Below are 8,562 nucleotides of genomic sequence, written 5' to 3'. Positions count from 1 at the left end.
GTTGAGAGAGTGGAACAATCATGCAAATGAAGCTGTTGGAGATCTGAGAGAAGAACTGTCCTACGGAACTGAGCTCCCCAGGAATGAATTGGTAACACTGAACAGAGCACAGGCAAAACTTGTGAGAACAACTGGAAGCATGAAAAAGTGGGGGCTGGTTGAGAGTAGCTTGTGTACATGTGGGTGCCCAGAGCAGACATCCTTAGAGAATGCCAGGATGCGCTCAGCTGCACTGACCATGACCCAAGAGTCTGCTCCCCAGATGCTGTGGAGTGGGTTCGGTGTTGGTGCGAAACTGTGACGATGATGACTTGCAAAATGAATAAGTCTTACACCTGCCAATATATAAGTAAGATGACAGGATGCTGATCTTTTTAACATCAAAGTACTTTTGTAACCCGGCAGTGCTAACTTTTATGTGTAACCCAGAATGAAAAGTTATTACAAAAGACGATTGCAAGATATTTAGATAGATTGCTAGTTTAACATTGTGGTAGACGTACATATATGTATTAAAGTTACATATCCAATAACCTGTAGGTTAACAGAGAAGGAAGGGCGCACAAGTTCATTGTAATTTGAAGTTGAGGAGTTGGAACAAAGTTGATTTGCATTGAGTCAGAATTCAATCAAGTCTTAGACTTAGATTGAAAGAAAAAAAATCTTTTTTAAAACAAGAAACAAAAAAACAACCCTACAGCGTTCACCAGAATGAATAAAAACAGGACAGTCTTTAAACTGTATCAATGGAAATCACATCTTGCATATATACAAGACCTCTAGTGCTATTGCGAGGATTGGTTCTCAGTCTCACCCGTTATGCTGTATCTGAGTGCCATAACACAACTTGTGAAATCCAAATAAATTAAAAACAGATTATAAATTTATATCATATTTATTGTCATTTCATTCATATTCATGTTATTCACACTGAAATCATTTTAAAAAATATAGATATGATGTTTCTCCATTAAAGGTATGCTTGTATTCTCATCCTGTGAAAGAGAAAGAAAAAAAAAAAGAAAAAAATTGATAATTATTACTGAAACTGTGTAGTTCCATTTTAAAAATCTGTGATGTAAGAGCCTCAGCAAAAGCTTTGGTTAAAAAAGGTTCTGATTCAAGAAATGCACTTCTTAGGCAGAACATGCGATTAACCTGTGTAGACTTTAGTATTATGGTCTTGCATATAATTATCAAGTGCAGAAAGTTTGCCATTAAAATGATTATTTAATAGAATTTAATATAATTTGATTCGAGAAATGGAACACAAAGGAAGAATTTGCGATTAACCTGTCCAGTCATAAGCATCATGTTCTTGTTTATAAAGTGCAGAAACTTTGCAAATAAATAGAATAAATAGAAAAGAATTTTATTCGAGAAATGGAATACAACGGCAGAATTTGCGACTAACCAGTTAAGACAAAAGCGCCATGGTCTTATTTACAAAATACAGAAACTTTGTGAATATTTCGAGAAATGTAGCACAAAAGCATCACTGTCTTGCATATGAAGTGCAGAAAGTTTGTGATTAAGCCACTGCATTATTTAATATGATGTTGCTGATAAATGAAACAATGCAATACAATTTTTAAAAATATGTTCTGCAACATCACATGGTCCCATCTATCAAATTCTACTACCATTACAAATCAGCTACATAGATGGTTTCATCAGTACTCTTATCTTGCTGATAAATTAAATTATAAATATAGAAAAGGATATAATAAACTTTAAAAAATTATTATAAAGTTAAATGGTAGACAAGATAAAGAGGTCATTGCCTATTTCTTTTTAAATTTCTTATTCATAACCAAGGAAGCAGGTTTCTTTTGCTATATTCTTCTTGACTTCACTATGTAAATGTTTCTTTCAAGTGTATAACAAGCTCACAGGGCATTTTTATAAATAAACAGGAGCCAATACCATTAAAATGGAGAGATCACTGCCAAAAATTACATAGGGATAGATATGCATTGGTTTTAACGTGTATTAGACACTGTCATTAGAAAAACGTTTTAAAAAATCTTTACAAACTACAGCAAGCTGCTTTTAAAATTAAGAAACGCTCGAAAGCAAAATATGGTCCTGTTCTCTTAATCACCGCTCTCTAGTCTCTAGATTAGGTCAATAAAGCTGAGAGGTTTTATGAAGAATATAGAATATAGAAGTAGAAGAAAAACATTAATTCCAATTTTAAAAAAACAAAGAAGGGTCCATAATGATATATGAGGAATTCTATAAGATACAGTAACATGAAAGCCATTTTGATAATCTTGAAGGATAAGACTCAATGATGATGATGATGATGATAATAATAATAATTATGATACTTCTTCCTGAATATAAATTGATTAATTTCCATGGTATAGGCAGGCCAAGGCTTCCAGAACAATTAAAGGAATGCAGAGACTCATTCTTGTTGTAATGTTATTTAGATCTGAAAAAAAAAGATAAGCATGGCATTCTAAACCATTTTCCCATGGTCCCATAAAAAGCAATATCATCTCACACAAAATCATAAAGTAAAATTCATATTGACCAAACAATGAATAAAAGTTATAATTACCTTATTTTATCAATTATTATCATTGGATTTATTTAACTTTATATGTATTAATTAAATGACAATTCGAAATTAAGATACCAATGTTTGAATGAATAACTGGATCTAACTCTACAAGTAAAATGTAAATGTGCAACTTATTCAGATTTCAGCAAGCACTTGTTACAGTCTGTCGCTTCATGTTACAGGAAAAACTCCAGTTCCATGAGCCTTATGACTCTAAAGGACCAATTATTTCAAAGTAAAATGAAATACCATTTATTTTTTAAGAAAGTTATCAAGCACTATTTAAGGTCTGTTGCTTCATGTTACAGAAACAGGAAAAACTCCAGTTCCATGAGCCTTATTACTCTAAAGAACCACTTATTTCAATGTAAGAAGAAATATCATTCAATGTTGAATATATAGACATGACCTATTTCTTAATGGTTTGCTTATATTCAATAACTGGGTACAGCTGGGGCGACCATCCCCAACCCAGCGCGTCCACAGGTGGCGGATCGTGGAACGGCCTACAGATCCTGATCTATAGGTTAGCTGTAAAGCCGCGGACCAACTGGCGATAGTCGTGGAGAGTGAGGTTGGGTAGTCTGGCAGCACAGCTACACATACAAAATGCCTCATATACTCTATGAAGGGACTATCAAGGTGAATGGGAGGCGCCTTAAAACCTGCCAAATGCTCCCACTGCCTTGTGGGTTATGACCGGGAGATCAAAAGGCTATGGAGTAAACCAGATAAAAATCCGTCAGAAGGCAACGGGAAACCACTGACGTATCATCCCAAGATCGTCATGATGTCCGTCCAAGCGAATCTAGTCAACGACGTCAATGGATGTTTTTCGAGCAACTCGATTACAGCCTCGTCCGGTAGAGATAGTCATGCAGGTGAACAGGTGACTCTCGACCGTCATCCAGCTACTGTGCACCACCAAACATTACGAACAGCAACATGGAATGTAAGAAGTCTGTACCAGAAAGGAAAATTAGCAAATGTAGTTATGGAAATGAAGAGATTGAATATCAATGTTTTAGGATTATCAGAAGTTAGATGGAAAGGAGCAGGAGAACTTAATTATGATGACTGTAAAATTATATACTCAGGAGGAGGAGAACACCAAAGGGGAGTTGGAATTATACTAGATAATAAAACGGCGCGAGCAGTCAAAGGATTCTGGCCCATATCAGACAGAGTAATGGCAATCAAACTACAAGCAAAACCTTTTGATTTTGATATTTTACAAATATACGCCCCAACCACCAGTCACGATGATGAAGAAGTGGAAAATTTCTATCAACAAATAGATAAAGCAATGCATCAGTTTAAGTCTTCAGACATAAAACTCATCATGGGCGATTTTAATGCCAAGGTGGGCCGAGAAAGAATAGAAGATATTGTGGGCCCACATGGTCTGGGAGACAAAAATGACAGAGGTGATCGTCTTATTCAATGGTGCCGTCAACATGATCTGACAATCACAAATACTTGGTCAACAAACCACAATAGAAGGAAGTGGACATGGAAAAGTCCTGGAGATGGAGTGAGAAACCAAATAGATTACATACTCATCAGCAAACGTTTCCGAAACTCGGTTTTGTATGCCAAATCTATGCCGGGGGCTGACTGTAACAGCGATCATATACCTGTGCTATGCCCCATACGAGTTAAATTGAAAATCTGCAAAAGAGCAAAGGCTAAACCTAAATACCAACTAGACATTCTCCGGGAGGAACAGAAGATACAAGAAAAATTTGAACTATCAGTAAGAAACAAGTTTGAAGTGCTTGGAGAACTAACAGATATAGAAGAGAAATAGAAGGGAGTTTAAAGACAGTGTTGCTGCATCATTAGAAGAAAATGTTCCAACCACACTTAAGTTGCAGAAGAAGAAATGGATTACTCCAGAGATATTAGAATTAATGAATGAGAGAAGAAAGGCCAAAAATCAGGAAGAAAAATACAAGACTCTGAACAGGCAGATAAAAAGAAAATGCAACGAAGCTAAAGAAGACTGGATAAATGAACAATGTCACTATATAATGTCCTGCAAAGAAAAAAATGGCAAATTCTTCCATCAGAAAATCAAAGAAGTGACAAACAAAACTAAATCAGGTGCTAAAAGTGGATGCATCAAAGACAAGCGTGGAAACACCATCATGGACAAAGACTGCATTCTAAACAGATGGTCAGAATATATTGAAGAACTTTTTTTTGATAATCGAGGAGAAATGCCTATGATAAAAGAACTGGAAGGGCCTTCTATAATGAAAGATGAAGTTAGGAACGTCATGAAAAGCATGAAAAATGGAAAAGCTGCAGGACCTGATGCCATAACAATTGAAGCCTTGACTGGCCTGGGTGAATGGGGGATTGAATTCATCACAAACCTTCTAAATCAAGTGTATGACACAGGAAAAATGCCAACTGATATGAAACGATCCATTTTTATAGCACTACCAAAAAAGCCAGGGGCAGTTGATTGTGAACAACACAGAACTATTAGCCTAATGAGCCACCTCACAAAAATTCTTTTGAAGATAATTTTACTAAGAATAAGAAATAAAATACGACCTGAAATTGGGGAGATGCAATTTGGTTTTGTTGAGGACAAGGGTACCAGAAATGGAATATTCACATTATCAATGCTGATGGAAAGATGTATTGAAGTAAATAAAGATCTGTATATGTGTTTCATCGACTATTCAAAAGCCTTTGATAAAGTACAACACGAAAAACTATTCAAAATTCTATCATCCTTGGACATTGATGGTAAAGATTTAAGAATATTACGGAATTTGTACTGGGAACAAGAAGCAGCAATGCGTGTTGACAATGAACTAAGCAGTTTTACACCTATTAGAAGAGGAGTTAGGCAGGGGTGTGTTTTGTCTCCAGATTTATTCAACCTCTATAGTGAAATGGTATTAAGAGATATCGAACATAAGAAGGGGGTGTGTATTGGAGGAAAGAATGTAACAAATCTGAGGTATGCAGATGATACGGTTCTACTGGCAGAATCTGAACATGAACTACAAGAATTACTGGATGTTGTAGTCAGGAGTAGTGAAAATATGGGACTGGAACTGAATATATCTAAAACAGAATGTATGACGGTATCTAAAAATAATAACCCACCAGCCTGTGTAATAACAAGCAGAGGACAAACAATACAACAAGTTGAATGTTTCAAATATTTAGGCTTCAATGTAACATCCAATGGAAAATCAGATTGTGAAATAAAGAAAAGAATAGGTATGGCGAAGAATGCATTCAACCAGCTGCATACAATTATGAAAAACAGGAATATTAGCATGAAACAAAAATCAAAGTCCTGGATTGCTATGTACTGTCTGTGCTGCTATATGGTTGTGAGAGCTGGACCATAAACAAGACCATGGTTAAAAGACTGGAGGCAGTGGAAATGTGGTTTTACAGAAGAATGATGAGGGTGTCATGGATGGAAAGGAAAAGAAATGAAGAAATTTTAGAAATGGCAAACAGAAAAAGATCACTGATAACAAAAATCATCAAACGCCAAATGGAATTTTTAGGACACATTATCCGCCACCCTGGTTTGGAAATACTCGCCTTGACTGGAAAGATGAATGGAAAAAGAATAAGAGGAAGACAAAGAATAACGTATTTGAAAGGGATAAGAACTTGGACAGATGAAGCTGAGAAAGGTGGCGCTGCTTTAATAGAATTGGCAAGAGATAGATCAGCTTGGCGGAAGATGACCTCCGACGTCTGCTTCAGATATGGAACTACATGAGATGAGATATTCAATAAAAACATTAGAAAACATAATGGACCTGGAACTCAGATACCACAAGGTTGTTAAAACCGTTGGGTCAGGTCTAATTTTATCAGAGGTTTATGATCATGAAGGCAAGATTACATAACCAATGTCGATTAGCTTTTTAAAAAATGGGCTTTTATTTACCTTCCGGTGAACTCATTTGATCAATATTTCCTGTATTTAACTTTCTGATCACATAAGAAAAGTCTAATAAACATTGAATATATTTTAATGCCTCTAGATTTCACTTTAAAGTCAAATAAAATATCTGATCACAAATAAATTTTTTGATAATTCGATCAACAGAGAGAGCTTTTCAAAATTGTTCGCTTATTATTCCTGAGGCAAAATTTAGATAAGACATCATTTCACATATCATGGTGATTCCTATGAATTACAAAATCCTAAAAAGCTTCTTCTTCATAAAAAAACGTAGAAATACAATTAGGTAATCTAAAGTAATCAGAGAGGTTTAGTTTTCATTTCAATCCAAGGTAAATCCGTAAAGAGTTGTAGGACCAGGCCCCTCTTGATCATTACCCACAAAATTGATTGAACTAACAGGGATGTGTATAAAACTGTAACAAAACCCCCAACGACCCCCCCCCCCCCCCCCCCCCCCCCAAACACTCATACAAAAACTTAAGCACAGTTTTTTCATTTTCACTTCTCTTGAGCCAAGGGAAACTCGTTGCTCATTTTAGCTGCACAGATTCGAATTCAATCGCTTTCCCCTCCCCCCCCCCCCCCCCCCCCCCCTTTTTTTTTTTTTTTTTTTTTTTTTTGAGCGAGTCTATTCTTTTCTCCTTTTTTGTTTGGCCTTGTTCAGTTTCTGAGCATGAATTTCTTAAAATTGTTTGTTTTCTTTTTAATACAAAAATATTGGGTTTTTTTCCCTCTATCTGTCTGGGAATAACCAATTTTCGTTATTGGCAGACCCTGTCTGGGAATAATCATAGCGATGACGAAAATATCAGACCGCACTCCCTGCATTTTACAATAAAATATGTTTTCTTTCACACAGCTACCGACCAAATAAGGCGAATAGGCTTGGAAGATCCAAAACGTCATACATGTAGTTTGACACCTGCCAAATATCAAAGATGCGATAAGGGGTTGAGTGGGACATTTTCTTTTCCCAGACATTCTCATTTTTTCACCACCCCTTCCTCCCTCTCTGCCATTCCTTCTCCCATCGACTCTCAGCAAAAACAATAACAAAAAGTCTTATGTGGCAAAAACGGCTACCAACTTAAATCCCTCAAACAACACAAGATATTGAAAATCGGTGGCAGAGACCCTTTGCCTTTGTCTTGTTCCTTTTCCAGTTCCAGTCATGAACAGATAATGAGAGAATGAAGACCTAAAGATTGTTTCGAAATCTATTATCAGGTTAGGAAAGAGCGAGAGTCAATAAAATATGACAAGCGATGAAAGCTTCGCACCACGAAAGATGAGGATTAAAAAAATACAACTTTTGTTGAGATTCCACCTGCTGAGGAGGGGGGGGTGTCTGCTTTTTTTTTTTTTTTTTTGTTCCTTTCTGTTTTCTTTTTCGGTCAAGTTATGACTGACACACGTTCTAGACTGTAAACGTTACCCATAAAATGTCATAAATTACGAAAAGTGTTTTCTCTCACACAGTATTCGAATCACTCACTGAATGAGCATGAAGCAGACATAAGTGAAGGAAACGTAAACTCTGTAAGTGAGAATCGGCGAGTGAAGCTGTACTGTAATGACTGACACTGACAGTGACAGTCAAATTGCGAAGTGAAATGAAAACAAATAAACAACGCATTCTAAAATTATGCCGGTGAGACATCCAAAGTTAAATACCCGAACGTTATTATGGATTAACATTGAACTAAATCGTTTCCTGCTCTCAAAACCAATCGATACAAATTACAAACTCAAACACTGAAATTGGAATCTTACCTTTGCATGAGTTGGACTGCCATTCTTTGCTGGTGATTAGGAACTTTAGCAGCCGGACAACGTTGCGCACAAAACAGGTCTCCCGTTTTTGTCGTTCAAATTGTAGATAATACACATTCAGTTAAAAACAAACACGTACAATTAAAATTGTTATTTAGTTAAATTCTTTGTCTATGGCTAAATTATTCCGAAAACCAGATTTCAAAGAGTTCTTGTTTTGTTCACACAAGCGCATTGATTTTGGTGAATAATCTTGACC

At 36.1% G+C, this 8,562-nt stretch overlaps 1 long non-coding RNA gene across 1 annotated transcript in view; it reads right to left on the bottom strand.

Annotated features, from left to right (window-relative positions):
• Positions 1-876: 876 nt before the first annotated feature.
• LOC144967222 (uncharacterized) overlaps positions 877-8,562 on the bottom strand; it is an 8,183-nt gene continuing 497 nt past the window's right edge. The window contains exons 1-2 of the long non-coding RNA XR_013644341.1: positions 8,304-8,562; positions 877-2,440 (exon numbers count right to left, since the gene is read on the bottom strand). The exon at positions 8,304-8,562 is cut by the window's right edge and continues 497 nt beyond it. This is a non-coding gene — a long non-coding RNA (uncharacterized LOC144967222). The remainder of the gene's footprint in view (positions 2,441-8,303) is intronic.

This window comes from Berghia stephanieae, chromosome 3 (assembly GCF_034508935.2).
Source record: "Berghia stephanieae isolate SIO BIC M18660-M18661 chromosome 3, UCSD_Bste_1.3, whole genome shotgun sequence".
Classification (NCBI taxonomy): domain Eukaryota; kingdom Metazoa; phylum Mollusca; class Gastropoda; order Nudibranchia; family Aeolidiidae; genus Berghia; species Berghia stephanieae.
The sequence above is the reverse complement of the archived record's forward strand: the minus strand, read 5'-3'. Positions and strand labels throughout refer to the sequence as shown.